Here is a 6,000-nt window from a genome sequence, read left to right as displayed (position 1 = left end):
ATAAGCATACATAATTTGGGCTAATAAATAAATATGTACACTGAACAGCCATAACATTATGACCACCTGCATAATGTTGTGTAGGTTCCTCTTGCAACTAAAACAGCCCTGACCGTTGAGGCATGGACCCCACTAGACAACTGAAGGTGTGCTGTGGTATCTGCACCAAGATGTTGCAGCAGATTCTTTAAGTCTTGTAAGTTGCAAGGTGGGCCCTCCATGGATGCACCCTGGTGCCATATATTGTCCAGGAAAGCGCCACACACGCAGCTGGCCATCCACGTGATGTAAAAGAAAATGTGACTCATCAGACCAGGCCACTTTCTTTCATTGCTCTGTGGTCCAGTTCTAATGCCCACATGCCTGACTGGTAGGTTTGAAAATTGAAGATAGAATAGATAAGAGAATATAGGGAGAATATAGAAGATGATGAAGATGCAGAGGGAGATGCAGAAACAGTAGCGGTCTGCGGAAGTGGTTGGCAGAGAAGGTAGTGGGACATAGCATAAGAGAGCGAGTGAACAAGAATGTGAGTCCATGAGAGTGCTGGAGAGTGAGTGAATGTTGGCACCAAGCAACAAATTTAGTTTCTGAATCTAAAATTCCCTCAAATTTTCAGCCAAAAATGAGTGGGCAGGGAATAGAATTTTTTGCCAAAAATAAATGGGCCAAAAAATTGTGGTTATGCTCATTTGCACATTTCTATTGAGCAAGCCTAGAACTAGCCTATCTAAATCACACCTACTTTCCCTCTTGCAACTTAACCAGCTCTGTGCCCTAGATACTTCCTATACCCCATATACATGCTCACCAGCACTTACTACAGCACTGACCCATGTTCAGTAAAGAGCAACCTAATTTTCATGATGTCAATGTAGGGGGGACCACATGTCCCGGATTGCCCGGGACAGTCCCACAATGGGACAATGCATTGTCCCGGAATGAGGAGTCTGAGTGAAGGAGGTCTCAGCCAATTAGGAGAGACTTCTCAACTCTCCTGATTGTCTGTGAGTTCAGAAGCCTCTCCTGATAGGCTGAATTCCTCCTTCACACCAAGTCAGAGGAAGCTGCATCCAGCACCAGGTATGTCTGTTTGACTCTGTGTGTGTGACTGTGTTTGTCTGTTTGTCATTGTGTTTGTGTGACTGTGTGTAATGCCTGGTAATAGAGGAGTACATTTTCTGAAACTACTCATGCCTGGTATTAGAGGGGTTAACACTCTATATCTACTCATGTCTGTAATGAGTGCATGTACCGTATTTGCTCGATTACAAGACAAGGTTTTTTTCAGAGCAAATGCTCTGAAAAATACCCCTCGTCTTATAATCGGGGTCGTCTTATAATCAGACCTCAAATAGGTCCGACTATGAGACGACTAAGATCCAGATCCCCCACAGCTGCAGGGGACCTGGATCCTCCTGTCCCCCCCGTCCCACTTACCGGTACTTCTGAGTCCCCGGTGTGTAGCTGGGGCAGCGTGTAGATGTCTACGCGATTCGCGTAGACAACTTCCGCTGCAGCAGGAAGGAGGCGTGGCTAGTAGCGGGGTTGTCTGCGTCCATCGCGCAGACAGTCGGGGAAGGTCTGCGCGATGGACGCAGACAACCCCCGCTGCAAGCCACGCCTCGTTCTGGCTGCAGCGTAAGTGCATGGGATCTACACACTGCCCCGGCTACATGACAGGGAAGTCAGAAGCACCGGTAAGTTTGGAGGGGGGCAGGGGAAGGGAGTGTTAAATGGGGGGGCATAAGGCATTTCTGGAGGCAGAGTGCTCTGTGAAATGCCTTTTAACCCCCTTAATGCCACTCTGCCTCCTGAATGCCTTAAACCTCCCTATATGCCACTCTTCCCCATAACATGCCTTTTAACCCTCTAAATGCCAGAGTGGCATATAGGGGTATAAGGCATTTCTGGAGGCAGAGTGGCACATAGGGGGTCAAAAGGCATATCATGGGGCACTGTGGCATATAGGGTTAAAAGGCATATCATGGGGCACAGTGGCATTTAGAGGGTTAAAAGGCATATCATGGGGCACAGTGGCATTTAGGGGTATAAGGCATTTCTGGGGCAGATGTGCATAACTGGGGGGCAGGTTGGAAAATAGAAGGAAATAAAACCAAAATATTTTTCTCAATCATAGCTTTTATTAAAAAAAAAATAGTTTAGATGGATTAACATTTACTGGTAAAACTTTTTTCCTATCGGGTCGTCTTATATTCAGGCTTTTTCTTTTTTTCCTAAATTAATATTCAGATTTGGGGGGTCGACTTATAATCAAATACGGTATATTATTATCATTATATGTATTATTATATGTATGTATGTGACGGTGTGGATATGTGAATCAGTGTATAAATATATATATATATATATATATATATATATATACACATCTGTGTGTGTAATCATCTGCTTCATAGCTTGTCCCTGAATGGCAGAAATAAAATGTGGTTATCTTACGTCAATGTCCTTCAGTGTTATGTTTTTCCAAGGAGTTGCATTTCCTAATATGCTACCACCAGGTATAAGTATTTTCTTTGTCAGATTTCTTAAGGTAAATATAATATATATATATATTTGAAGCTGATCTGTTGCCTGTATGTTATTGTTTGTGAAGAGTAAACTGGTATCAGTATAACTAGAATGCTTTGTGTGTTTTACATGAATTTCCACATTCAGCAGCTGGGGGGTTTAGAATAACAAGGAGGCATTTGTACCCTGGCAATATCCTTTTGGTTTTTCTTAGGTTATAAGACAAGACAAATGTTAACATGTCAAAAGATATAATTTCCTGTCATTCCTGTGTCTCATCGCCTCTAATTGTAAATTAACCTCCTTCACACCAGTTTGCATTTAGAAGGTTTATCAAGGCTCAGGATTCATATTGCAGTTCTATTTTAATAGACAAGGAAAACTCCCAAAAGCTTTCACAATACTTGCAATCACTACTTCTATGGGTAGAGCATTTCAGCTTTATAGACCCTACTGTGAAAAACAAGTTCATTTGCTTAAGGTGTCCCTTGGCTCCTAATATGTGCTATCTGGTTGTCTGCACTGGCCATGGGGTGAAGATTTCACCTATAAGGGCATTGTTCAGTGGTATGGAGTGGAGTGGTTGAGGTAACCACTCCCCATAAATAAAATCCTCAGTTCCCATGAATCATTTAGCTTGTCTTTGTACATTTTTTTAACCCTAGCACATCTAAATTAGTGCTCAAACCACTGCATTTTTTAGAGCCTAGCTAATATTTGTATACAGTCATAATCAAATTTTATGTGATTTATGTGAGATACCCTATGTTACATAGCCATCTATGTCCATGTGTTTATTTTTTCAACTCTACTTTAACCAATTAAATTAAAACAACCACCAGTACCAGATGGTTATCTATCACTGTACAGTGAACCATATCATTTGGAACTCATTTGGCTGCAGTTTTCCTGCCACTTCATATTACAGAGGTTAGGTGGCTACTCTTGAGACATATAGAGAAACAATAGAATGGGTTAAACAATTTACAGGGGCGCAAACTTATGTATCCTAAAGATCTGTGTATCTTATTCATAACATTTTAATGCTACCTGAAACTTAATCTTTCTAAAACTGAACTCATTATCTTCCCTCCTTCCATCTCCACTCCACTCTACTCCACTCCACTACCTGAATTCTCTATCACCATTAACAACACGACTATCTCGCCTACTAACCAGTCTTGGGGTCATCCTTGACTTTGACCTTTCCTTCATCCCTCACATTCAGACCCTTGCCAGATCCTGCCGCTTGCACCTAAAAAACATCTCTCGCATCCGCCCATTCCTCACCCAAAAATAGACAAAACTTCTGGTTCATTCGCTTATCATTTCCTGTCTTGACTACTGCAACACTCTTCTGGTTGGCATTCCATTGTCTCGACTCTCTCCTCTACAGTCTGTCCTAAATGCCGCTGCTAGGCTTATCTTCCTTGCATGCTCTGTGAAACCCTCCACTGGCTCCCAGTTACCTTTAGAATTAAATGTAAAATCCTTGTACTAACATATAAGGCCATCCATAACACTGCTCCTCCATAAATTTCTGCCCTCATAAGCAAATACTCTCCTACTCGATCCTTACGTTCTTCCCATGGGCTAAGGCTCTCCTCCTCACTTATCACCTCTTCCTTTTCCTGTCTACAAGATTTCAATCGGGAAGCCCCATATCTCTGGAATCTACTTCCACCAAACCTTCAGCATTCACCCTCCCAACATTCAAGAAACAAAACCCACTTCTTCAGAGAAGCATACCATCTTAGCTGCTAGAACTTCCTTGTCATTAATACAACCACCACACTACCTCTCACCCTTTCTCTGTGCCTTATGTTTGTCACCCCATTTCCTCAAGATTGTAAGCTTGCGAGCAGGGATCTCTCCACCTAATGTGATTAACATCGATTTGTCTTAGTCTCTCAATTCTCATCTTGTCATACCCCTTGAATATATGTATTGTATTAAGCGCTGTGTAGATTGTTGGCAGTTTATAAATAAAAGATAATAATATTAATTTTAGTTGCCTTCGTTTAATCAGATCTTGCATTTTTTAAATTGTGCCCAGTGATGCATTATTCTAATATTTCTTATTAAATATAATTGCAATAAATTGGGAAAACATTAATATATATGTAAATCAAGGTTGGTCACAGTTATGCTCCTATAAAGAACTGAAAAACTAATTTGACTACTGCAGTAATAAATCTCTGTATAAAATTTAATTTAGTTGTAGTTTGCACCAAGTTTAGTAAATATATAAATATGACTATTTACTATCGAGTGGTAATGAAAATACAATGATTGGGGTTGCCACAAGAAGGCAACCCCTTAAATGCCATTTTCAAAATATATCTATATAATAATCATTTATATAATAATCATAATGTTAAAATTCTTAATTTAAATGTTTATTAACAGTATTAGACATACATATATACATAAAATATATATTCTATCTGTCTAAAAACAACTACTGTTTTAAAACAAAAGGAAACAGCTACTAAACAGTAAACTAATTAGGAAAACATTGATAATAAAGATAGCTTAATTTTATATTCATATTTTGCAGCATAGAAGTAAGACATTTTAATTAATGTTTAATTGTTAATTTGATATTGGTGAAGCTTAATAACGGGAACAGATATAACATCTGCATCTAATTTTAATTTGGTTGTGTTGGCTAATTTTCAGGTTGTAATTAGTGCTGTTTCTCAATGCCATGACTAGCTCCCTTCTAATCCAATGTTACATCAGTCAACATGCACTTTTCATTAACAGAACTAACAAAAATTAGTTTTAAAGAATTTTCATGAGCCCTACTCTCTCTTTTATGTGTATCTACATTTCTTCAATTTATTTTACTAGGCTGGTTGGGGAGATCAAAGAACTCCCCCGTAATGAGCCCATTTGTAGCGAGACACTGGGGGGCTTGGTTGCCCAAGAGGTTTTTTGCACCAGAGGAACTGCGTAGGCCAGGATAGGTCACTGAGTTCAGTGGACTATAGAAGATGAAAACTTTTTGGGAAGTAATAACATAGGACTCAATAAACTAGGGGCCAGGTTGGCAGAAGGTTGGTGGACATTAAGGTTCTTGGTGGACAGCCACATTTTATCTGCAGTTTTACATATTGTAGTTGGTACCCTCTCGGAGTAAGCATAAGACTTTAAGCACTCTCCACTGTATACTTAAAGAGAGAGACCCATGGAAAAATACTTTTCAGCCTTAAACACCATGCTATATAAAAGAAAAAAGCAGTATGTCCGGTATCATATGATTATCTTGTGTCACCAAACTTTTTTTTTTACATAATAAAAATGGTACAAACACGTCTACCCTGAAGGGGGCTGTTGTTCTGAAACGTTTGTGCCATTTGTATTACGTATAATAAAACATTTGGTGACACAAGTGCACCAAATGATCTTGGGAGTGTGTGGCATATTTATTAATAATTTGTGTAGCATCAGCTAATCGGTGGT

This window comes from Spea bombifrons, chromosome 4 (genome assembly GCF_027358695.1).
Source record: "Spea bombifrons isolate aSpeBom1 chromosome 4, aSpeBom1.2.pri, whole genome shotgun sequence".
NCBI lineage: Eukaryota > Metazoa > Chordata > Amphibia > Anura > Pelobatidae > Spea > Spea bombifrons.
This window is presented reverse-complemented; position numbering follows the sequence as displayed.